The sequence below is a fragment of the Poeciliopsis prolifica genome, unplaced genomic scaffold (assembly GCF_027474105.1).
Source record: "Poeciliopsis prolifica strain line A6 unplaced genomic scaffold, Auburn_PproV2 SCAFFOLD017, whole genome shotgun sequence".
In the NCBI taxonomy this organism is placed as follows: Eukaryota; Metazoa; Chordata; class Actinopteri; order Cyprinodontiformes; family Poeciliidae; genus Poeciliopsis; species Poeciliopsis prolifica.
This window is the reverse complement of record NW_026562392.1, coordinates 10679036-10706741: the sequence shown is the minus strand read 5'-3', so window position 1 is coordinate 10706741 and position 27706 is coordinate 10679036. Positions and strand designations below refer to the sequence as shown.

General features: G+C 37.8%; 1 protein-coding gene across 4 annotated transcripts in view; it reads left to right on the top strand.

Moving 5' to 3' along the window:
- Window positions 1–27706, top strand: part of ptprub (protein tyrosine phosphatase receptor type Ub) — a 212781-nt gene that overhangs the window by 64410 nt on the left and 120665 nt on the right. The window lies entirely within an intron of this gene.

Below are 27706 nucleotides of genomic sequence, written 5' to 3'. Positions count from 1 at the left end.
TCATTAAAAAACAAAGTTGGGTTATAGGAATGGCTACATTTTGGTGTGAGAAGTTAGTCCGTGTTTTCTTGGCTCTTAACGTGCATGAGTCCTATAATTAGTCTAACAATTGTAACGATGTGGAAGTCCACAGATGCAATTTCACAGTTGAAAAAGTACAATTTAATTTACTGGATATTTACTGAGATATTTCTATTCAGAAATGACCATACAGCAATTTTTCAAAGATAAATTTAGTGTGGATAAAATCATGTGAAAACCATGAACAGTATGTTTTTAGATTTGGTTAAAAATTGTTATTTTGAATAAAAGAATAAATATGACATAAACAAGTGTATTCAGTTTTGTATGTCGTAACAACATTGATTTAAACGTTGCAAAAACCTGTCAGTCTGCTTCCTAGAATCAAACTGTCTCTGTCCTTTGATTGGCTGTAAATCTGCAGAACAAACAAGTCTCAGCAGTGTCATATCTGTGTTGGATTTTTGGCAAGTATGTCAATATGTTTGAGTTACAGAAGCAAACTTGGAAACCTTTGGACTAATGATGGTTTATGTATCATTTTATGCTTAAATGTGTTATGCAATTTCTGATTTTCTTTATACCTCCTACTCACATGCAGCCACTCAGGATAGTATATAATTGGCAAGAAAGATTATCAGATTACAGGATTTTTATGATCTTAAGAAAGTAAATGTGATGAACTTGAACAATTCTTGAACTTATTTAGGTTTAAGTGCTCCTTGTGTGTTTGCTGAATTCATTCAGCTTCCCATGCGGTAAACCCTCTCGAGGACAAGTCTTTAACATATGAATAATAAACATGGCTAATTCCTTATAGGCAAAACGAAAATTAATCTCTGACTGCAAAAACTATGCATTATAAAAGAAAATAATTTCTTGAGCAAGATCTACTACATAGTCATGAAGTATTGCTACTTTTCTTAATTGAATAATAATGTGTTTTTTTATTGGTTTTATTGGTTTGTTGGGTTGGATCTTGATCAATGAGCTTTTCTATCCTGTTTTATGTTTAGATTTTAAATCTCTTTAAGTTCTTTATGTTTTTATGTGTCTAAAATACCATCTATGTCACCATGTAAAGGTTGACGTGTATTTGTGAACATAAATCAATGAATAAAACAAATATTTTTCCATGGGAGACATTTAAAGTATGTTTTTTATGCAGTGATGCATACAATAATTTGGTGTTGAGTAAAAAGTTTATGTTTTTTACATTGTTTGTCGTTCTTTTTCTAAAATTTACCAAATTATACATTTTCTGAATGTTTGGTGCAGCTCTTAGTTTCCACTCTATGAAACAGCAAATTTGATTTCATGCTGCACAAGTGGCTATTTCCAAGTGTCAGAAAAGTTTGACTCTGTGCAACTCCTCTTACGTTCATGTCTGATGTCTTTAATTCATCAAGCTTAATGAAGCCCTCACCCTGTTTTTGTCTGCATTCTGCTCACCCCAAGGATAATTTTATGTTAAGCAGCCTCACAAGACTAATGAAAGCCAGCCCTTTCCTGCCATCATCCTCTCTACTGGTGACTGCCAGAGGGATACGACATGCATAGTTTATAAGGCGCTCCTCCATCTCTGCATTAACAAATACCTACAGGGGTTTGGCAAAGAGAGAACTGCTGTTTCAGGTTCGCAGCAAAAAAATAAAAAATAAATAAATAAAAAAAATGAAATCATTGGCTGCAACAGGCTATCTGTTAAAGCGCCTTTTACCGAAAAATTCGCAATATGATTTAGAAATAAACACCCCTCTGGTGTAGCTAATCAATCAGTCTATCATATGGTAATGGGAATTCAATAATCCCTTGACAAAAGCATTCATTGAAGTGTTTATTGTACAAGTGAAGCAGAGAGGGAACAATCGTGTTCACTATGAATATTACAAGCTCGTCGGAGGCGATGGACATGATTTGATGGCCAAGGAGACAGTTAATATGGCAGATATGAAGATAGATAAGCTGAGTGGAACAGATACAATCTAAACAGAGTTAAATGGATGCCCCAGGGGGAGCATTCTGTCTGTTTCAGAACCATCAGCTCAAGTAGCCTTTTAAAAAATGGTCAAAAACATTCTTGAGGGGGAAATTAGGCCTGTTTCACAGTCAGCTTTTTTCCCCCGTTCTGATTTACAGCTTGAAATTTCCCGTTTATTATTTATTTTTTGTTGTTGTTTCGTCTGAAGGTGGTTATCCAAATACAATCCCGAGCTCGATAAATCCAGCATTTAATTCAAAGCCACACCTCACTCACCTCAGCATCATCAGCATTCATGTGAGAATCCGCCTGCAGCCGCTAGCCTATTCACAGCAGGCAATGAGATAATTAATACTTCCCCCCTTTGGGTTTAATTAAAACTCGCTGCCGTGGCATATACAACAATCCAGGGTCTTCATTGAAGCAGACTGGCGCAGGTGGAGCGAGATAGGTACAGTAATCTATGAATGACGACGATCCGAACATCAATCACTTCAGAGTACTGGGAGACTCGTTTGATTTGATGTGGGGCCTGCTTATCCTTCAGAAATGCTTTAGGAGAACCACTCCTGTTATTCATCTTCTGGTGGCTGTGTGTACTACATGTCCAAGCTGACAGTTTCAGTGTTAATCATGCATGATAACATTGCTCCAGGTATGGAAACACAAACTTCTTGCCTCCCCGTCCTTCTTTTTTGACCTAATCCCCCTGTGTGTGGACTGCTAATGATGTATACATCAAGCAGCCAAGCTGGAGAGGGGCGGGGGAGAACACAGGTTTTATGAGATAAGGCTATTTACACTGGACCAGCATTAACTTTGTGGGGCTGAGAAATTGGTGTCGAGGGAAGATTAGTAAACACAGCTGAGATAGCAGCAGCTTGTAGGTCCCTGGAGAAATTAGAGACGACCGCTCCCATGAAAGAGAAAATAGTCCTGGAAAAAAAGACGAAGATAGACCGCAGAGAAAGATCTCCATAAAAAGAGCACATTTCATCACAGCCTGCCTCGTTTGGACTCGGATTGAAGATGTTTGAGTGATATTGATAATCATTTGTCCTCCTGCTGTTTTAAGTCAGGCCTACAGGATGACGACCTTTGAGAGAAGACGTGTTTGCATGTTGAGTGAACCTGCTTTTACAGCAGTCAAAACTGTTAGCACTGAAAGTTATGAATGCACCGCAGTATCCGTTTTGCTTTAGTATGAAAGGTTTGCCTTTAGGAAAAAAATCTATCTATCACGCTTAAAGGGACAACTGTGATGTATCTTCCTTTGTCAGGTGTTAAATTTTAAATGTTAGGCATCCAGATTCTCCTCCTCTCTTAACACACTGAACGACTCATGCAAAATCCGCCGTCTGCACAAAGACTTTATGTACGAAGGTGTGATCAGAGAATTAATTTGGAAGTTAATTAGTTCATATTTGCGTGGAGAGCTTTTTAAAGACCATTAAGCCAAGTTAGATTTCAGACTGATCCCTTTTAACCCATATAGTTGTTTATATTTTAGGAAAGTAGAAACAGAAGAATGATTAGGGAACATCATAGCACTATTCGTGCATCATTTTATCAGATGTTTCTTTGTTATTATTCATTTAAAGTAGTAATAGGGATGACATTATACAACTGTTTGAAGGACAAATTGATGTAAAACTGTTGTTGTAAAGCAAAATTGTTTCCTGGGAAAATGTCTTTAGCGTAACTTATTAGAAATTGTCATGGTGACTTTTCCGAAACAGCAGTTTCTGTGTGTATTCAAGAGAGACTGGAGATTCTTACCTTAAGAATGAGATTTTCTTATGAATACCAAGCTTTAGCTACTAGAGATTTAAAACGCTTTCGAATAAAAGAAAACTGCCTTGTCAAACTTTGTTCACCTCATCGACTGAAAATCTTGCTCTTTCTCTCTCTTGCCCAGCCAGAATAAACCAGCAACCTAGACAGGTAATAGAAAATACTGTTTTCTATTTAATTGCCTCTAAACATCTTATTGCTTCCCTGACTTTTTTAAACACCTCTCTGATACTAAAAAAAAAAAAAAAAAAAAACTACCTTTGAGTCTTCTTCTCTATGAAACAGAATTAGAAAATTTATTGGAGGCCATAACGATCATTCAGTGGAGATGGGGGAACCGATTTGTTTCTCTTCTCGAAATGCAGAGAAATCAAAACAAAATACATGTGTACGTATGCTCAACTCCATGGGCTGACCCCAAATATAAGGAAACTCATTAGAGCTTTTAACATCACACTATCATATTAATCTAAAAGGTACAGTTTTAGTTGACGACCAAAAGTGGGTTAACTAAACCACAGTGGATTAATATGTTGCTGCATTTTCCACGGGTTGGATTATACCACCAGTGGTTGTGGAAAGTTCACATTCATCAATAAACACTGCAGAGCTGTTCCAATATATGGGTGAAACTTTCTCATTCTATCCAAACAATGTTGCCCTATATGTTCTACATATTAATAGCATCTTTACTAAGGCTGATTTATTGTCTACATTGAAAAAAAAAATAACCAAGTCTCCACTGATTTCAGGTTTGTTTTTCTAATATTTAAATAATAACAAGGATATGCAATCTGTGATTCATTGCCATCTAGGGGGAAGGGCAGAAGTAACATATATTAAGTTTATCCTTTCAGAAATAATGGACTCTGACTTCTCCAGCAGCATTTGAACTTGAGCCCCTCGATGGCTGCAGCGACCTTCGGGTGCAGTGGGAAACGCTGCTGCTGTCAAGCTGCAGTTATATGAACAAATGGTTTGCGCTTCTATTTCAGCTCACAGTGACCTATTCCAGGAGAGGTTGGAGACATGAGCGAACATTACTCATAGACTGGACCTATGAGCCAAATGCATTGTAGGTGTTGGCATGTGGACTGAAATCTGGGTGGAACTCTACCTTTTATATAAAAACAGAGAAAAGTCCAAAACCTTCTTTAGAGATTGTCTCTCAACACACACCTACTGTTTTCACGTCTGAGGTTTAGTGCTTCTGTCCTATTACCAGTTCTCATATACTGTGTTGTCACATAAGTGGATTTATTAAAGATTATGTGACTCATCAATTCACACACAAACAAATTAAAATGAATGAAGCATTATTATTTTTCTTTGTGTATTACAAGCCAAGGCCTATAAATGATTTAGAGGCGCACTTTAAATGAAGTTTGTTCAGCTGTGGTTTGCCTTCAAATGGTTTTCTATCAAAACTAGATGTGCAGATTATAAGTAATTACCCCAAAAAATCTTTACAAGAGCGTTTCCTGTAAATAAACTTTGCATTAAAACATTTTGAAGGCCTGATGGTGGGGCACATAAATACAAAAAGGTTTAAAACAGACAGTGAGAATAGTTCCTAAAACTATCTTCCCATCCTCCCTGTTTAATCAAACAGTACATGTTATAGTGCATTTTGAAATCAGTGGGCTTCATTTTCCGTCTGATTTCTACAGACGTTTCTGAAAACAGAGCTCTGACATGCGCCAAAGCTCATTCTCTGACCACATGCAGCATTACAAGCCTTCAAAAAAGTTACTTTCATTTTAGTTTTCTTTATGTTTCCTGTATCTGACCAAACATTCAGGAGAGTCCTTTGCTTACGCCAGATTAAACTCCACCTCAGAGCAAAAATGGGTTAATGCACTCAGCAGATTAACCCTGCGCCTTATAAGTATTAGCCATGAGCACAATAGCTTTAGCTGTGAATGCTCTAGACTCTCTCAATAGGCTGCATTTCAAAGAAGTTAAGACCCACATAAATCATAGCTTTATTATTCAGTGTCCTGGGGTCAGAACCTGGTCATTTGGTCACATATCACTGCAGTAGGCTCTCTCTAAAAACTTTCACTGAGTTAATTCACATAAACACACACCATCTCATTGGTGTTCCACCCTCTATGTGAAATAGGAGCTGAACAGTCTCTTTCTGGTCCATAACATCCGTCACCTCTCACACGTGGTCGGTGTCATCCAGTCGGCGCAAGCAGCTCCACTTTACTGCGCATGTAGTTGACATTGACCTGAGATTTATTTGTGTCTTGAAGACAAGAGTCAGAGGAGGAAAGCAACCTCTTCTGTGGGAAAGAGGTTGTTATCAGAGCAGTGCAGCCATGTAATACTTAATTATTCTGCCCTCCTTAACCTGCCCCTTGAGATAGTTTGAATTCACCATATATGCTGCAGATGCTTTGTATAGAACATTATTTTTAAAAAAATGTCTGCTGTTTTGTACTTAAGATACTTTTCATTTTATTCCCCTCAAACCCGCTCATGTTCAAAAAACTTGTACTGCAGGCATGTATGCGGGATTAGTTTATAATAGCAAACACAGCTCCAGGCAGAGTTACTGAAAATGTTTTGGTGTAAAGTGTTGGTGTATTTAATCTTTCCGAAGCTCCACTGTTGTTTAGTAATCGAGTTTATGGCTCTTTTTTTGAGTCTAAACATTCACAGATGAAAATTAACTTGCATCATTTACCTTTGTTTTTTTTTTCTTTCGCAAATTCATTTTCCGATAAATTCTGACCAGCGTTCCTGTCCTTGCTAAACCAAAGAATCTGCACAGGATGACGTTTCACAGTGCACAAGGTGTAGATAATGTACAGAATATCTATTCTAACAAACTTAATAATTTCCACATAAACCCAAAAGGTTGTGACTTTTCCATAAAGACCATGTTTGTTGTGTGGCTCGTAGTACTATTGCAAATAATTTCTGACTCTTGAGCTGTGAAACTCTGCAACTCCTCCAGAGTTACTGAAGCTGCTTTAAAAAATCTCTACAACTTTATTCCTGCTCTGTCTTCTGGGCTCTTTGCATGATGTCTGCTCACTAATGATCTGTCATAGGGCTTCCAGAACAGCTGGATTTATACTGATGTTAAATTACACACATGTGTAATATCTGTACTAAATTTGAAAATAACTGGTTGCTTTTGACTTTAATTTATGTGTTACAGACCACTGGATTCAAATGCAGACCACTTTCTAAATGATTTCTTAAAGAAGTTAAAAACAGTGTATTGTTTTTCTTGTACTTCAAAATTATGCACAAGACTTTTTGTTTTCTGACATAAAATCCCAATAAAATACCGCACATTGAGGCTTGTGACAGACTGAAAAGGTTTAAGGGGTTTGTGTGGATTTGTGAGACAGAGCAGAGCTGAAGTTAAAAGTACATGCAAGTGTAGCCACTTCCTTAGGAACAAAGAGGAGGAGCAGCTGTCAGTAGCTGCTTATCAAATACTCTGGGAAATCACATCATCAACAGGCAGCAGTCTTGTCTGTTCGCTGGAAATCAGGTGTGTGTTTATTCAGGATCCATTGAATAAATCAGTCAGAAATGATCTTACAGATGCTGCTGCTTGTTTATTTCAGTTTGTAAGAGCTTTCTGAGGCAATTTTGACTCCATCACTCTTAAGTGACACATATTATTCACAAGTAGAAAACGTTCAAGACAAGTTCATTCGACGCAGCCGGGCTTCTCAACAGTGGAACGGTCCTTATATAGTCCTCATGATCAAAAAAATCCTGGAAAGCATAAAGTGGTTGGCATTTCAGTGTGCAGAGTTACTGCAGAGTTCAGCCTTCAAAGCAAACGAAGTAAAAAAGTAAAAGCTGATATTGATCTGGAGCCGCCTTCCTTTTATGGGGGTAATTAGACACAGGTCTCTACCCAAATTGAACAAGTTAGCCACAAGTTTAAGTTCAGCACATGGAGGAAAAAAACTGTCTGGAACGTAGTGGAATGTGTCCTGCTTTTTCGGTCAAGGTTTAATTTCCCTGTTTAAGACATACATGTCCAATATAAAAACAAAAATAAGCATACATGCCTTTTTTATTATTTGCATTGATAAGAACCCTTACAGAAGTGTTACTTGATGTATATTTGGCATGGCACATGGTTATTTGAACATAATCACTAGAATCAACTGTGATCTCATCAATCGCTGCATACTCGATTCCTTATATGAACATCGACACGCTACATGTAAGTAAGTTCCCCTATAATCATATAGCTGACAGCACCACATTATAGCAACGCAGCCTGTTGTTACCAGGTTCCACCGTCAACCATTTTCCCTCAATCCTGGAGGCTTAATAACCATTCTGACTTCTTTTCCTGGATGGAGTTTGCTTTCTTTAAATGGTACGGGAGGAGGTGAACAGTTCTTACTCCCCTTTTCTCCATCTGACAGAGTTCCTATATTCATTTGAATATTGCAAACAGACAGTTCTGTTGATTTCAAGTATAAATACAAACACTTATCTTCAATTCATGGAAGATATTTCTTCAGTGGTCAGGTCTTTTTCTGTTTAAATCTTCTGGTGTTCTTGGAAATTATGGCAGCTTGTAAGTCATTGACATATTGTCGTCGCTTTGCAAGTACAGACTTGCATCCAAATCAGACCCTTAATTCTGGCTGCTTAGCTGTTAAATGGAGGAGAAACACCAGCGCTGTATTAATCTTTTAATGTGTGTGGGAGTTAAAGTTCTGTATTTATACAATGCAAATAAAAAATCCTGACCTTTCATTATGAGTGGGTGACAAAAAGTATTTTGCAGAAAATGTAAAACATGTGCAATGTAAAGGTGGACTATTTATAGTCATTGTTGTGCAGAATTTTCCTTCCTTATTCTAATATCTATAGATATGCTTTTTCAGATGCTGTTTAGCGATATCGGCTGTAAAAGCATTTAACAGCTGTTTGCACATAAAAGCCAGTGCTTTTTATGTGCTTTTAAGGGAATGGCTTGCATGGATGAAAACTATGCAGGAGCACATTGTCCGATGTATAAAGTCCAAAATATTATTTGAGACATTGTGTTCACTAAATATGGATTTAACCAGTTTTTCTTTTAAATAGTAGGTTAAGATTTCACTTCCAAGTTTGTTTTCTTTGCATAATCTTGAGTCGGGACATTTGGTGGTTATATTTTCTCTTTTTCCAACCGTTCTCATTAGGCCTGAGAGATGGTTGTGCATGAAAATCCCAGTAGATCTGCTGCTTCTGAAAACTCAGGGCAGCCTTACAATGAACCAACAGCAATGTTCAAAGTCCCTTAAATCCCCTTTCTTTCCTGTTCTGACGCATACTTTGAACTTCAGGAAGCCATGTTCCTCACAGGCCTGGATGCATGCGGTGAACCACACCAGGTGGCTTATTTAGTTTTAATATTAACAAGCTGGACAGGTGTGCCCCATAAAGAGGGCTTTGTGTTTATTTGCTTTTCAGCTTGCACTCTTTTGGACACATTTCTGTGCAGTCAGGTGATTTCTGACTCAGAGCTTCAAACAATCCTCTAGCTGATTCCTTTGTTAACACATCTGCAGTTAGAAAGCAATGAGCTGAGAGCAATCAACTAATTTGTGAACTTGACTTAACAGTGGTGTTTGTTGGGAATAAAAGTCTTCCATAGCCCAGAAGGAGCACTACTGGTTCCTTGTGCTCTCGACTCATTACCCAAAGGCAAAGAATATCATATTCATTGATCACTTCCAGCCGAATGCCCAGTCTCCTCATAAAGCATCTAAAAATGCCTGTCAGTTGCCAGAAGCTTTTAAAAATTGACAAATTAATTGGATTGTTTCTCGGAGAAGGCGGCATCAAATTCCTTTATGTCTCCTAAATATGCTGAGGAGGAACAGTTACTCTGAATGATGGGGGAAACATTTAAGAATGGCAAACATATTAGCACTTTTTGATGCCGGCAAGCTTGAAGGTGTTCACTCCATCCACCGCCTATGTGATCTGTGCTTTTACTCCCCGCTTAGACAGAATCCTGGGTGAAAGGTGAGTATGGTAATGAAGCACCGTTTGGCTCTGGTTTCATTCTAATTAGTGTCGCTTTACAGGGAGAGCTACAGGGCTTTATATGTAAGGTTGCAGGTTTAACAACATAATTGATGCCAGGGAGCTCACTCAGGACTAAAGCCAAGTAAACTGCCTTAGTTAACCACCCTGACTTCACGGTGTAAGTGTAACCTTTGGGTGACGTTGGGGACAAATAAAGTGAAGCTGGCATTTTTCTAGATGAAGTGGATCTCTATTCCTCCTGGCTTCACCTCGAGTTGTAAGACAGCGACTCAGAAATCAGCAAAACTGGAAGATTTTAGTATTAACACAAAGTTAGTGTTGCTTTTATCTTTTCTTTTTGCTTCAGAGAAGCATTTTAACCACTTTTCAGTGTCTTGAAATTGGATTTATACCCCCTCAGCCTTCTTTTTTCACCTTATAGACACAAACTTAAGTGTATGCAAAAGTATACAAAGTTTCTTCAAAAGGTAGAAAATATAAATCGAAATCTCAAAAGTGTTTCTCTTACTCATATTCAGTCAGGGGCACCCAGCTTCAGTGCTAGAGAGTTATTCCATCAGCTTTTAGATGCGTCCCTTCTTCAACACGTCTGAATCACATTAATGGCTCATTGCCAACCCTCTGCACTGCTGAATGACTGAACGCTACGAGGGAATTCAGCTTTTTGATTCAGGTGTGTTGAAGGAAGCATTTACAGCATTAAAAAGTTGCCGGGTAGTTGCTCTCAAGGACTGAAGTTGGGCAACCTGATCAGCAAATGTTACTTTTTAAACTACAAATACATGCAACAATTTCATCTGCATGTATTTGGACTCGACCAGATTTGCACATAGACTACTTAAAGAATCTGTTGACCTTTACCGGGTGATGCTGTGTTTCCAAATATATGCAGTTTAATTTGTTTAATGTGTTAAGTCATTGTTATTAATTGCTCACTGGTTATCATTAGATTTAAAATAACCAATAAGACAGAAAAGTCTAAAGGATGAGATATTCATTTCCTTCAGCTTAAGTTGTTGAGTTGCAAAAGAAAACAGCTGCTCCAAAGTTTGTCTCTAATTTGTCATGCAAGTTTACAAACTCTTTGACTGCTTGTAAAAAAGACGGGGTCAAATGCCATAAAAATGTAACCCGACTCACCAGATGGTCTGTTACTCAGAGCGATAAGCAAAGACACACATGAAAACGTCAGGGTCTGTCTACTGCACTGTGTTTGTCTTAAATGGCTTTTCTCTCGTGAGCAAACACGTTTTCTCCCATTGCAGAATGTTAATTCTTGAAGTTTCTTATCAAAACAAGAAGACAACTTCAGATTCCAGAAAAGGACTCATTCTTTTTTTCATTTTCTCTTCATGACCCTACTTTCAGTAATTTCTCTTCAATTAAGATGCGCTGACATCTTTAGCAAGATGGACTGGTTTTTGAATGTGGCCTCACAAGAATGAAGCAACCCAGAGAGATAAATGGAGAGAAAAGCAGGATCCTGATCCTGCATGCAGCTAACATTTGACTGCAGTGAACGCCCACACAGACAAACCTGTCAGAAAATAGTCATAACCATTGCCTGATTATAAAAGACTCTAATTATAACTCTCACTTGTGTGCACTGTGCCATAGCTTACTGACAACAGAGAAATGAATGGATTGAAATGTTGCATCTGAAATAACTGAGGAAAGGCAGATAGATGTGTGTCGCTTTAGTGTACAACAGCAGGGTTATCCATTTCATTGTCCTCAAGAAAAATAGATTTGAAATGGTGTCAAAAAGCTTAAACTTTATTTTCACTGGCTGGTTGTCCTGTCTGCTTTAGTGCATGCTCACTACACAAAACTACAGAGCACATATTCAAAAAAGGCTGAAGCCCAATTTTTGTTCTTCATTCCACCCTCAACTTGGGTTAAGGGTAGCATTAGGAAGCAAATTACCACAAAACATCAATCACCAGTGGGTTTTTTTCTGTCCTTCTTTCCATTCCAGTGCTGCTTGGGTGAAATGCAGCTCCATCCCAGCAACCACAGCAACTCTGAGATTTTCTGCTTTGTTTATACCTCCTATGAGCTCAAGATGCTGCTGACCAAGGAGAAAATGGTGTCAAAGACATTGCCAAAGAATCTCAAATCTACAGCTGCTGGTTAGCCTAGCACTCATTTTCCTCATGTTGTCAATCTTCTTCTTCTGAAACTTTGTTATTGTTGGTCTTAAAACTTTTTACTCCTAACTGCAGCACAAGAATTGCATCATTTTTTTTTAAACAGAGGAAGAATACTGTATAGATGCATCTTAAAAAAACTTTTGGGGAAAAAGTCAGTGTTGGGTAGGTGGAACTTTATTCTGCTGACCATGAGAAGTTTTTGTCAGACTTGTTCATCCTTGGCTGCCTGCTGCTCATAGGGTATTGCAGAGTTTGTAGGAGAAAAAAAAAAAAGATAAAAAAGATGCTTTTCTCACAACAGCAACAAAAAGATGTGAACTTCAACACTGAGACTATAACGCGTAATGTAATAAATGTATTCTTGACGACTCCACAGTTCTTTTACCCTAGTAATTTTTTTCAATGGTAGGTAGTTGAAGTGTAAATAAATTTGACTTGGAAAACTACTCTGGTTATTAGAAAATGTATTCATAGTGGGAAACATAGTTGAGGTGGTTTTGGGGGGCTAAGCAACACAAAGATCACAGACAAAGCTTTGATTAGCTGATGTTATAGATTTCTTAAACCAGTGGAGAGTGGCCTCTGTTGTCAGTAATTTTTCTGTCTGTGCAAAAATATTATGCCTTAAAACCTCGTTAGATCTGTTTTTTATTTATCCACAGCTAAATAATGTGCAAACAGTGCTCTGACATCAGAGGAATACTTGTAAAACAGAATTTTTTACCAGTTGTTCGGGCCCAGGCTCTGTTCGTTTCTCAGTAAGCAAAAAGATTAAAAGGCTTTAAACATCTTCATAAATTCAGTGTGAACATGAATTAACTTAAAAAGGAATTTCTTCTGACTCTTTCTTGCTTTGAAGCTTCTCTAAATATTTAAGACTTGCTGTCTTCTCTTCTCTGTGACCATCCCATGATCTCTTTGGTGATCTTGGGATTGTATGAAGTTTTCTTTATGTGCTGGATCTAAATACTACTAATATTTCAGTGGCTCTGCCACTTGCGTTGCGCTGTCCCTCACAGGAAATTGACCCTGATCACCAGCACTAGCCAGAAGTTTAATTCTGTAAACTCAATGTATTTTGCATTCAGTAAAATAAGAGTCAGTCGTGCTCTCTGTAAACAAAAATAATCATGTATTGTAGTTAATGTGCTAATATTTATGTATCAGGACAATAGACAGTTGCTTGGATCGAGTAATTATTTTTGGCTGATTGTGCTGTACACAGTTTAAATCACGTGTCAACATCCAGGGCTGATGTAGGATTAGTGTGCCATTATCTAGTCTGATGAAACGGGTTCTGAGAAAACGCTGGATGCCACGAGTTTGACTTTGATGTCTTAGACTGAGATCCAGAACTCAAAGTACTGTTTGAACATTCTCACACATGGTAATTATCTTTCATAACAACTAGTCTGAGCACTGGACGTGACTTGGTAACAATTAGCCAATTTTGCCTGGGGCTGTTTTTTTTTTTTTTTTTTAAACTTGAGCCTAATAAACATCCTCCACTGAGTGCAGGCCACAGTGAATAACCTTGGGTAACATGAATAAATAATACTTTGAACGAATTCTGAAAAGGTCTTTTGAAAAAAAAAGAAAAAGTTTTTTTCTTTTGTCTAATATTAAAATTACAGCTTTAATATTTGCAATGCTGGATCTCCACTCGGTCAGTCGTGGCGATGAATAATTTCTAAAATAAATTTTCAACTGGAGTCCATTTTTAATACTAAATCAGGCCCAGGTTGCATTCTTTGAAGCGCATTGATTTGTTCTTAAACATTAATATTGGTAATAGAGTCACATACTGTCAGTACTAAAGCTTATAATGTCATGCTCAATCTCTGATAATTTGCATAAAACTGATCTCATCTCAATTGTGATGCTCTTGGGTTGATTTCATACCTGACTGCTTTATCAGCAGACTGGGGAGCTGAAAGAGGGCCTGCAGAAAATAATATCACCTTATTGTAAACTATGTCAAAGTTGATGCTGCAGTTTGATTAAAATTTTTTTTGAGTCTTTTCGGTTTATTAGAATTTCTGACAGAAGCATTTTCTTATATCACTAAACTCATTTTACTGTTTAATGAAAATGTTGGACTTATCAATGCCGGCTCACTGACTTTCTGTTTGAAAGGCTTTATTCTCCTGCGTATTCTGTTTTTTGCAGTGTGCTTGACTGTTTTTCAAGGAGGGAGGAAAATGTTGTTGTGATCTCCTGTGGGAGTTTGACGCTGCCACCATCTGTTTATAAATGCAATGCCCTGCGTCCCCCCTGGGACCAGAGTTCATTCTTCAGAGGTCCCTTTGGGAAAACTGGTTGCAACTGGAAGGATTTGCAAAACATCTTCTGCGACTCTTCAGCTCTGATAAAGGGAACTCATGAAAGGTTGCATCGTGAATTTCACAACCACAAAGCATTTGATGATTCTGTCACTGATCCAAAACAGAATAGCTGAGATTGTTACATATTTATATAATCTGTTTCAGACGGGGCACATACAGAGCCTAGCAAGTACTTATACCTCTTCTTGAGCGATTCTTTTTTTTTTCTTTCTTTTTTTTCATGCAACAACCATAAATTTCAGTATATTTTGTTGGTGTTTTATGTGGCAGACCAGCTAAGAGTGGTGCAATTTGTGAAGTGGAAGATAAAGATTAATACCAAAACATTCTAAATTCATCCCTTGTTAACTATTGGTTTTTCGAAATAGGTAAAAGCAAACAATCAGCCCACAATTGGTAAATAGTGTGTAATTTAATCTCTGTGTCAGAGCAGCTTTTCCTAAAATGCGTCAGTGATTTGTGATTAATCAAACATGAGGATTGAGGAAACCACCACACAGGTTAGGGATGAGGCTTTGGAGAAATGTATATTTGTATATTTGTTATGTTATAGGAGACCACTGAACAGAGATGCACCCAAGAGACTCACGGTGATTAGTGATCAGCTGGTGTTAATGTGTGATAATCTGTCTGTAGAACAATTGTTAGTTGTACGCTCTACAAATATGGGATTAAGCTGTTTAGCCAGAATAATTCCCTTCTGTAATTTTCAATGAGCAAAATGTCTACATTGCATGCCAATTTTTAGAGGTGAAAAGTTTCTTTCCATCTGAAGATGTACTGCTGTAATTACTGTGAAAACTGTTCACAGGAATTGTGGCATATACGTGCCACACTTTTCAGATATTTAAAATCTGAAAGCCATTTACGCTTTTCCTTCCAAATGACCATCATGGATCAAACCCCAGATGAAAACGTTAAAGTTTGTTATTTTAAAAGAAAGTTTAAGGGGGATTAATAATTTTGAGAGGTACAGCATCATTCCGAAGCTGTAATTTATTCCTGGAGTGTCCTTACCATAATCACGCGTTGGGCGAAGAGCTCGATAACTGCAGAGATAAACATAAGCGCATTGCAAGAGCCGAATCTGTATGAAGCCATTGATTCGCCGCTGTGAGACTTAATGATTTCAGTGTGTTTTCTCTGTAGATAGTGGGTGGCAATCCCATTGCATGGAGAGCCTCTGAGTATAGGTTATTTCATCACCATTTGTTGGAATAACATTGATTTGAGACGTTGGATGCTCTCGAGTCAGCGTCTGGTTGGTGGCTCGTCAAGTGTCAAGAGGGTTCTTTAGAGAATAAAGAAGAGGAGACGCAGCGTTTTATTCCTCTCCCCCGTGCTCCCTGCTAATGTCTCATCCATTGCTGTCATTCACAAACTTCCTCTGTGGTGCAATTTAATTCAGCGCCGTTACCATAATAACTCTTGTCGCGCACAACTCCCTGTCAGTAATTGATATCTAGGCGCCGCTTCTGGGTGGAGCCATTTGCATTAAATCATGTTAACTGATATGATAATGAATGGGAAAGGCCTGATGCAAGCAGAATGACTAACTGCGGATGGATGGCTATTTGAATTATACACAATAAGTAATATATTATTTCAGGTCTCAAGGGTCCACTGCTCTCTCTGAATTTGTTGCCTGTCTTTTACTGGGATTCGCCGGAGCTGCTGGGATATAAATAGTGCTCGGATGGGGAAATGTTCTTCTTCATCCTCAGGCGATCTTAATGATGTACGATGTGGAGGGGAAATATGAGGGAATAGATGGTGAAAGTGAGACCCAATAAACCTCCTTATTCAGACTGGTTATAGAGATGATATTTTATTAAAATTAATATCTGACAAAAACGCACACTCAGTCTCTATTTCCTACATGCCGGACTGTTTAGTATGCTGTCCATCTCCGTTCCTTTGACTAGACTGGAGATAATTAGCTTCTCAAGCTTCACCAAACTTTATTATTCTCCATTAATACAAATGAAGTGTTTTGGCTTTCAGATAAAGAGGAGACACTGAGAGTTGAAGGACAACAAAGATGAATTAGTTACAGTGAAGCCATTGACTTTATTTTATGTTTTTTTTTTTATTCTATTACTGGTCAAAGCTTTATGGTGTTTTAATGAACTAAACAATTAAAAACAAACCTTAGTTTCACAGGGATTTTACTTCAAGGGGATGATTCTGCGAACTGGCAACCTTTAAAAAGCTAATACAGTATTAGAGGATGATGACAGGCTTTGTAGAAAGCAGATTTAAATTCTTTAAATTCCTCCCCCTCCTTCTTATCCAGGGAGGCCAGCAGACTGTGTAGCGCACTGATTTTAAATTGGAGCTAAAGCAAGCTGCGCTATTATTCCTGCAGATACTTTGAGTTTGTGTATCATACTTTATTCCTGTGAGAGAATGAGTTAGCTTGGTGCAATCATAATGCCAGTCTCAATCGCAGCCTCTCTGCTCTGCTTTATTTTGCTCTCTCTCTACAATGGCGCTTTTATCCAGGTCACAAAAGTGAGGACAAATGTAAAAATGTGCCTTTCTGCAAACTATGTTGTGCTTAAAAAAAAAAAAAAACTTCTTTAGAAATCATCTCTGTAAGTTTATGGTGCATTGCAAAAGGATTAATGCCCCTTGAACTAATCAGATTCAGATTTATTTGTATCCCAAATGGGCAATTGATGTTACAGCAAGTACTAAAAACTAAAAGACAAAGTGTCAAAGACTGCCTCTTGAACTTATATTGAGTTTTTATTGAGTCACAGCTAGAAACTTGCAATGGACTAAACACATATGTATGCTACATTTGATTATTTTGTAAGCTGTAAAAAACCCCAAAACATAAAAAAACCCCAAAAACATTTAAAACCATTTATTTCTCCCTTCTATTTCACTTTTTCTTACATAAAATCCAGATAAAATGTGTTAAAGCAGTAGGAATTACTTTGCTGGCTGCAACATCCACTATATGCAAAACAGCAATATTGCAAAAGAGGGAATAATTAAACATGGCTACTCGGATGATTTGGTGTCCAGTTTCATCACATTAGCATGTTGATAAATTGACGAATTTCTGCAATCTGCAGTGTTCTTCTCTATCTCCCATTCTGCCATCACATCTTGATGATAGTGATGGAGAAAAATTTTACAATTTTACCTAATTGGATGGAATAGGAAATGTTCCTCTTTGCTATGATAATTTGGCCCATTATGACATCCTCCGACAGGACACTTTAAATTTAAACTTTTCTTTTCATCTCTACCCTTTCCTCCAAAGGCAGAACCGAAGAATTAGTCGAGGAAAGGCTGCTTCACATGGGGATTCTACACTGTCACTGGAGAGCAAGGGGCTGGTGGTATGTCTGAGAAGATGATATGCGTGAGAAAGAACAGAACCCCTAATGCTGGAGTTAGCACAGACAGAATATTTTTCTTCTCTGTCTGTAAATGTCAGGCTAGATGGCAAGAGGAGGAATAAGGAGGATCCAGCCGCCTCGGGAAGGAGGGATATTCATTTTAAAGAGTACCTTATGGGGGGTTTATGACGTCCGTAAGATTACTGCGTTTGATGCCTTTTCTCGTCATTACAGCCTTTACTGCCTCTATCAAATTCTGCACAGCACCCCCTACCTTTGCAAATACTGGGTGCAATTATACAATGCGAATGTCACGGCTGTGTTTTGTGGCCGTGATGCGAAAATTTGGCAGCATGTACTCGAGGGCGCTTTAGCTTGGAGCCTCAGAATTGCTTTGGAGAGAGAGAAAAAGAAAACTCATAACATTGTGAGGATATAAAAATATCAGAGATTTTAGCGAGTTTGTGGTCCCGGCTGTCTTGATGTTGCTCATAATGGTTGTAGAGACCATGTCCCCCGGAGGAAAACTCCCAAGTTGTCACAGCTAATTACTGCTGCCGTGTTTACCACTAGGAGCTGTCTGACAGAATTTGCCCAGATATTAATATCAGATAATTGGAATAAAGACAGTGGCATTTGCCTGTAAACAGTTGCCACACACATGCTGGACAAAAACTTGGCAACAAAGCTCTGCGGCGCACCATCACGCTTGCATACGGCATGCTGGCGTGGTGCATGCTTTACAGACACCGTCAACGATTTATGAAATGAAACAAAACTCAGCCTCTTCCCTCTCACGTCACTTAAGTGACTTCCGATGCGACGCCGTGACCTGAAATCGAGAAGCTCTGCATCAGTTTTATTGTGACAGTACAATTATGAAGCTCCAGCTCCCACTGCTGTGTGGGCCGCCTCCTCGTCACCTTGCTGAGGGCCATGCTCTCTGAAGGGAGCAATACAAGAGGCTATAATCATAACTTCAGTGGAAACTCATATTCTTTTATATGCTTTGCTTGTAATGTTTTTCATCTGGGAGAAAACAGGGAATTTCAAGATCTAACTTGTGAGAAATAAAAGGTTTTAAGGTCGTCCTGCTGCTCCCATCTGATGGGTTCTCTTTGAGGTGGCAGCACAATCTGTGATGCGCAGCTGGATGCCTCTTATGTGGCTGCAAAATGCTCCCTGAAACATCTGCAGGACTTGCACACCACTTAACCTAATTTATCTGGTGCCTTTGTTGAGACAGAAGAGCTGTCCCAGCACAGGATCACTCGCACCTCAAAAGCAAACTCACAAATGTTAGGGGGTTGCCGGTTCAAATTGGCCTAATCATTATCACCAGGCTAAATGTTTCAGCTTGTGTAGTCCAGCATTTTGATCTTGAAAAAGCTGTTATTCGAGATTCCATGACCACTGCATCACACTTTCACATGCATTTATTTTTACTGCATTCAGGTCATGATTGATATTTTATAAAATTTTTTTGGAATAACCAAAAGTAAAGTTTTCACAAATCATAAACTATATCATAGAAAATCTGTAATTAGCATGTTATAAAATTTTTTATAGTTCCAAAACCAACTTGATGAGGGAAAGTTAACTTATCAGGTTGTATAATAATAAGGCTTGTTTGCTTTTTTCTTTTTTTTAAAAATCAAATTATTACTTATTATTCATCAAGGACTGCTTTTCAAAAACAGAACTAAAGTTTTATAAATCTCAATGCACTTATAAATTATAAAAAATCTTATGTTCAGTGGAGAATTTTCCTCTTCGGGTTTGACCAATCTAGGCTTATAATTTGAACATGCGAGGAATAAACACATCCCACATTTATGAAATATTTATGTACCTCCCAGATGTGGTGCACATTTTTTCCCTGAAGTTGAATTCAGTTGATATCAGTTTCTGACATTCATGTTCAGAACAGGAACGTGACATCAGTCACATAGTGAACTAATGTATGCTGCTTGAATCACATTCACTTCACATAATTTATGTGGGATGACATTTGGGACATTATCTGCATTAAAAATTGTAGTTGTTGATCTCATAATGCATCTTAAACTCTCTTGTTTTTTTAACTTAATAAAGGTGTTCATTCTCACAGATGTAATCAAGTGAGGCTTGATGCAGTTTATAGCCGCATATAATACGTCATAGATTTTATATGCAGTTAGTCACACTATACTTATATACAAGACATTCAGGAAGGTCGGTTTTCAATTCCTGCTCTGAGTAATGTCGTGACAGTGTGAACACGTTGACATTTTCCTTATTTTAAAATCATCTCTTTCTGCAGAAACAGAGCATGCAGAGCTTTTTAAATGATGTTGCAATTTTTTAAGGTGATCTACATAGTGTTGGAAGACCTTAATACTAATGCAAAACACATTTTAATTTAATTGTATTGTGAATTAACTTATTCTGCAGAATATTAATTATTGCCTCTTGTTCTCTGCTGCATGTTAATGTCGTCAGTGTGACAAGATGAAGTTAGCTGGAATAGTTGACTCAATGTCAATGTTTCTCCACCAAGTGGATTTTCAGATGCAACAGCCAGCTTTTGCTTTTTTAACATGAGAAGCTTAGCAGTGTCTCCTCTGACTTTGCAGTCTGCATTTTTCACAACAGAATAAATCCTCACTGCCAATCCCCGATATGATTTACAGAAAAATGCAAAAATTGCAAATCCTGCGACCCTTATTCCGTCACACTTATGGAAACATTTTGACTAGTAGGATAAGATAGATGTGAGATTCTATCTGGATTTTGAAACTACAGAAAAGAGCTGGAGATGTACATTTTTTTTGTGTGGAAACTGTTATGTTTGTTAATTAGATTTGGGAATTTGTAACCTTAAAACCTCTGCATTTTCCAAGTTTCACCAATGAAAGAAACTTAAGATATTACCTTCTTTATTTCATGTTCCACTTCAAAATGTGCCTTCTGTGTGTAGCACTGAGACTTATTTGACACCTAGCTGTAGTTATGAAATGGAGAATAAGATGACATTGCAGTACTGTTTCTCAGCTCTGGTTGGTGCATTATAAATGCCCTCTCACACGCATGCTGCAAGGACCAGACTAAAATATTGGTTCCAGATCTCAGGAGAGGAGAGCTGCCTGTCATAGGCCAAGAACAGCTGAACATCCTAAACGTGTGCTCACTGCTGTAGGCTTGTATACCCGGGGGTGTGGGAGAGGCTTTTTTAAAAAAAACTCTAATGTCAGCCAGTATGTCAACCTTAAGACATTACCTACACAGAATCCTGTTGTTTTTATCTCCATAGTTGAAGTTAAAGTGAAAAAAGACTTTATGTCATTTCTTTCCCTGCCTTCTTCCACAATCCTACCCTCCGTGCAAAGAAAAGTGCAACAGAGAAAAGAAATTTGTGTAGAATATATCCATCCAATTAGAGACTTATCTAATGTTGCCCAATTTTTGCAGTTTACTCGCCTATCTATTTTTAATTGAATCAGGAGATGAGAGCAGAAAAAAAAAAATAAAGATACTCCCCCAACATTTCTTGGAGCCTGATTACAGAACCCACAAGACTGTTAAAAATTCCAGCGGCTGGGTTGGAGCCATGCTATCTCCCGCTAAGATTAAAGGGGCCGATAACCAAGATTTATTAGCCAAACATCCCAACAATTAATTAGGAGGCGAGGCTAGACTAATCCTGTTTTCATGGGCTTTACAGGGTCGAACTGCCTTACACCAGCAGCAGGAGCAGAAGAACACTTCAAAGACGAAGCAACAACGGAAAAGCTTAAATTAGTTTCCACGTACAAATGATGCTATTGGTTGTGTGTTTGTTCAGTACATGCTTGTGTTTATGCCTGGAGCACACATTGAAAATGGAGATTTGTGTATTTTTACAGACAAAAGGACTGCAGCATCTTGTTTATAGAGTCAGAGGGGCAGACATAAATCCTCACTCTGACGTTGTAAAGGTTTTACTCAAACCAAAGTTCAAAGGCTGCTTTCTGCTTGGCATTCCCTGCGTGTCTGCACCTCCTCATGTCACCAGGAATCCTGGGAGACTCATCAGGACACAGTAAAGCATGGCAGTTTGTAATCTGTTCTTCTTACTGTGGGCATTTGGTCGCACAAGACTTCCTATTCTTTAAATACAGGAAAATCAGCGAGAAGATGTCTGTTTTACCCGTTGAGTAAACCATCTGTTTTTTTTTGGAGAATAGAATTTAACCGTAGAATCAGCATAGACCATGTAGTTTGTGCACAGAACTTCAGTGAGGAACTTTTGGTTAAACCATAATAAATGAGATTTGGACTTAGAGATATTAGACAGGACGTTTATGAAATGCAGTCATAGCAAATTATCCACTGAGCAGAAGTAAAACGATAACGGAGATTGTGCTAAACCCTGGAGGAAGTCTGTATCTCTTGTCATAACAGCTCACAAAAGTTGCTGAGCAAATCATCGACATGCATGTTAAATACAGTATCTGGCTCGTCCAATAACCAGCTTTAGATCTTTGAAACTTGTCAAGATGACACAGAAAAGTCATATTCCCAGTTTTATGTCTTTCTTCTTTGACTAACTCCTTACACATGAATAATCCTTGGGTTCTTATTAAAAACTGGCTCACTGGGAGACTGGAATGAATTAATTACACACTGAGAAGAAACAGTTAATCTGGGCCATCTTATTTGACAGTTTAATAATTTAATTTTATCACCCATATGTATTTATAGTAGATTCTTGCAGACAAAGGACACTTTTGAAACCATTGTCATATATAACAATCGTGGAACGCAGTATCTAGTTTTTATAATGATATTTTACCCGACTGCAGTCAAAATGAATGAAGCTTCATAGGCACTTTGGGTAATGGGCTGGAGAAGCTTTTTGAATTTGTCTTGTATGTAACTTTTCCCTCAGAGTAGAAATCACCAGAGGTCTTTGGTTCGTTATTCAGAGTACAGAAAAGTAGAAGAGGTTATGTTGTGAATATAAAGAATTGGTCATGGTGTCCACTTTGTCAACTTTCAGCTGAAAGATGCTCGTATGACGTTAAAGGAAAGCTGACCATTTTTTAATCCCTGGTGTTTGTGTGTTTTTTTAAATTATTTTTTATTAAAATTGATCAATAAGAGAAACCTCCTACAACTCAAAACACTGCAGTTCATATTTTTACATTTTCTATCCTGTTGCCTCGGTGACATGATGCATCAATATGTTTACCATACTGTTTGGTAAGTTTGCCTCAAAAGACAATCCAAGTATTATTAAAACAACAGTTAATTGTTTTGACTTACTTTTTATAGTAGGGTTAAAAGTTAGTGGAATTTTTTTTTTATTCCAAAAAATATGCTAACGCTTGTCTTTATCACAGTAAGGTGATGAAAAAGGAGCAGTCTTCATAGTAAAACTGTTTAGCCTCTTTGATGAAAGAACTGAGCCTGGAAGCTTCATATAAAAAAAATCTTGATCTAACCCGCAGGCATTTACTTAGAAGAAAGTAAGTCATGTGTTTTTTTTGCATTTTTTATGAATCAAATCTGCCCATATCTCTGGGAATTATTTTAAGTTTAAACTTGAGTATGAATGTAAAGACACAGATCTCCATCAGATTCACCTGCGGGAGTAAGTGCCTCATTGATTAACAAAGTCACCCCTAATCCCTGGCCTCCTTGGGTGTATGTATTATAGAACCAGTCAGTAGATTCTTCGGACTCAGTCCATCTGGCTTTATTGTTGATTGCAGACAGACTGGCTGATGAGTGCAGCCGGGTGTTCAGACAGAAATGGGGTCCTAAGCTTGTGGGAGCTCCCCTAGGCTGAGGGTTGGCAGGGCTTTTCAGAGCCGCTCTGACTGAAACCCCCTGAAAGCAAGCTCCACAATCTCCATGGCTGCCTAATGGCCAGGCGGACACTCTTCAGAGTTTGGCACTTGACAGATTCTGATCCTTTTAAACCAAGAAGTGTGGAAAAAAAAATAAAAACTCTGGCAGGCAATGAGGTGTAGAAGAATCTGACTTGTCCTTCGAGATTCAACACCTAAGGTTTTTTGCTTTTTGTCTTTTATTGATTGTTTTAAACTGATCTTTAAAGCTACAGGAACTTTCCTGCAAAAATTCTGGTACCATTCTGTAAATTTAGCACTTTGCGAGTTCTGCCTGTCTAAAATCCCCTTGTGGTTCGCTGACAGGAGAAAGTAGAGCCACCGAACACTTCAACAGGAATGCAATACACTAATGTTGAAAAGGCAATTATTTTCTCATTTCTCTGTGGGCTCTTTACAGGGACACATTGTGTCATCAAAATATGTATTGACTGAAAAACACTGTGTTTCACCATAAATTAAATGTATATTCATTGTAAGTCTGAGAGACTATTAACATGCTGGAGGACAAATATTGCAGAAGCGGAGGACATCAAGCTCGTCAGCAACTCGCCTCAAGGTGCAGTGAAGAAAGGAAAAGGAAGAGTGAGACACGAAAAGAAATTTGGGGATAAATGTAAAAAAAAAAAAAGAAAATCATAAATGAAACAACAGCAAGATGTGAAAGCAGGAGAAAATCATGAGTTGTGTTGTCTGAAAATTTTTTTTCATCACTCCTTATTGCGTAGCTTTGCACTTGAGCCATTGTGGTGAAAACACAAAATCTTATAAAGTTCAAGTCTGTGCTTCTTTGTTGCCCTGTTGTATTAAGTTAATTTGTTTTCCAGCCTTTTATTCCCTTTCTTTTTTTTTTTTTTGCAATTTCACTGCAATTGAGATATCACAAAATAGTTGTGAATGTAACAATATTAAACAAAGGTAAGCTATTAAACATCAATTAAAAGCTAAATAGAAGGATTTTATGTCCTAAATTGGAGTTGTAAGGCCTACTTTCATTTAAAAGAAGAAGATAAGTAATCTAATTAATTGGAGATTTTGCAATTCATGATCACAATTAATCTCTTTTTAAAAATTATAAAAATGGACACAACAGAAATTTTTCAACTCCAGTGAATTTTGTTTTATTACCGATTCAAGAAATGTAGATTATAAAGATTTAAAGTGATTTTTACTTTGAGTTTGTGGGAGATGTTGTGGCTTTGGATTCATGCAGAAGAAAACTAGCAGCTTTACAGCTTACACTCTTCTAAATCATTAAGCTTTGTTGGGAGAAATACTTTTGGATTTGACAATATTTCTGTCATTTAGCTCTGTATTTAGAGGTGATCAGCCTTTCTCAGTGTCACTCTTTATAGTCACTGTATTTTAGTTGAACCTTCACTTTTAAATCGTCTACCTGTGAAGTATTTTTCTTCTCGCCTCAGCCTTCAGTCCACAAGGCAATAAAATTAAAAACAACAACAACAAAAAACCTTTTCCAGACAGAAAGCATGCTTACATAGAAATATAAACACATGTTCAGTTGTTTTTTCCCTCCCTCTTTGCTCCCGTTATGCAGCACTCTTTTATGACAACCTGTTGGGGTTGATACACCACAGCGACTCGGGATGCCACCCAAATGTAATAAGAGTTTGTTTTAAGTTGATATAAAGTCAGATGAAAACAACGAGGGTTTTTGATGAAAGTTAGACAAAAATAAAAAGAAACTAGAACCAAAGCTGATGCTCGCTGAACTTAAAATTACAACCGCTGCCTTTGAGGAAACAGTTTTTATGCAGTATCAGAACTTGGTCTGTGTGCAAATGTGGCTCTTCTGAATGACTACCAGATGCTGTTTACTTCGATAGATAAGTATGCCATCATTTCAGAGGACTATCCTGCTTGGCCTACAAAAAGTCTTCATCTGTTTGAGAAAATTCAGCCTCTATTGTTTGAAACAGGCTTGTGCAGTTAGTCACAGCTTCCATAAAATACTGCGATGCAGCAACACGGGCACCACAACACACAGCAGTTGTTTGCTTTCGAACAATATGCATTTCTCATGATGTGACAGCTACAATCACTGTGCTGTGCTTATGGCGCTTTGCAGCATTCATTAATTTGCATAAAACATCTTGGGAATACTGCAGAATGAAGATTGAGTCGCTCAGTCTGCATATGCAGGGAAATATTTTCAGACACTCTTGGCTTCAGTTGGTTTACCTCGCAGTGCTGTGTTTTTTGTGATTTAGCCTTGGCATTGAAAAGTGAGAGCTGGTGAATTTCCTTGGTATTTTCTACAACTTGAAGACATGTTGCAGGTATATTATTTATGGCACTCCTCCAGCATGGTACAGCGGGTCTTCCCATTAATCGAAGCATCTGCGGTTGTATCATAGCCTTTCTCGGCACAAATGTGGCCAAAAGTCTCTAGAAGTGTGTAAGTTAAGTTCTCTGAATGGTAATTAAGAATAGAAATCCAGAAGAATGATACATAATTACTTTCCATTTGCCTTTTCTTGGGATTTTTTTTCCGCTCATGGAAGATGTCATCAGGACTGAAAGTACTTAATAAACAAAAAAAAAAAAAACAACAACAAAAAAAAAAAACTTTATTAATCCAAGCTAAATTAGTGTTTCAAAGTATCCTTCAAATAACATGAAAAACTTCATAGAATAAAGTAAAGCGTTTTTGGGTCTTTTGATTCAGAAAAATACTGGAAAACCATCTAGCAACATAAACCTTTTAATAATTTGTGCTTTTCCTCAGCAAAAATCTTTGTTCTCCTGCTCTTTTCAATCACCAGATTGGAAAGAACAGGCTCTTATTTCAAAAGGAGAAGCACAAACATGTAAAATAGTCTAAAGCTATAAAGGGAGGATTGGACATTATGAAAGGACAGCAGTACCTGGTGTATGTTCATTTGTAAAATTTAGCAGTATTTCAAGCTAAACTGCTACATGAATGTAATTGTTATCATTGTGTTAATTTATTACACCCCTCCCCATACATTCACACTCCCCCCACACACAACCCACATACCACATGCACATACAAAACCCAAAAGTGATAATAATTTATGCCTTTAACAATGTTTATTTGATTTTCTACTCATGTAGAGTTAATTACTGTACGTGTTACTACAGCAACAAACTATTTTTCACCTTCCTAAAAATCGTACGCTGACATTTTCATGTGAAGGAATGTAATCATCTGAGGAAAGTCTATCGTGATTATAAATATTAACTTTTATCTTAATCATATCTAATCTTAGTAGGTATTTGGGGAATTAAGAAATACATTTTTGATATTATTAACAAATTACAGTTTGCTTATTAAAAACGTTTGCGTGTGAATAGTTTTATTGACTAAAAGTCCTTTGGCATTAGACCTCGTCAAAACTAGTAGCAAAACAAAAAATGTTTTTCCTTAGCAGTAAGAAGAGTCAGAGGGACCTGGGGCAGAGATTTCCCTGACCCATCTTTGATTAGGAGAAAAAATGAAGCCTGAAATGTTAATGAAAATCTAGCTAAATTTGGCTGGTTTCACTTTTCTTGTTTTCTTGTTATTATGAAAACACATTCCAATGGGAGACCTTCATTTCTTCAAAGTGTAAATATAAATTCCCAGTTTTTGAAAGCAAACTGGTGTAGCAGAGAAAAGAAGTAAACCCGCTCCTCATTGGGCATTAATTGTTTCAGTTAATTGAAATAAATGTGATGCATGTTTGCCGAGGCCAAGGTCAGAGCTACAGTAGCTGTCAGGATGATGAGTGCTTCGCCCTGAGATAGAGCTGCCCACCAAACCGAGGGGGACTGACAGTTAATCACAAGCACATTACACCTCTGGGATAGGCCGACCTGCAGCCTCCTGCCTTTGGCTCCAGCCTGCCTGTCACTATGATGACTCTGTGGTCTATCTGTGTCTGCGCAGATTTATTTATCTGGCAGTAGACTGTGGCCTCGTCTTGGGCTGAGCCTGGCACCTGTCCATCCATCAGCCCTTGATGTGACGTAGTAGACGAAGACTCCTGGACTACCTGGTACATGGCACCACATGTTCCTCGCCGGGTGAACATAACCGAATAAATGCTACATCTGTCAGCAGGCACAACATCATAATGAAGAAGTAAAATTATGCAGCATCACAGAGATGCTTTGTCATTGC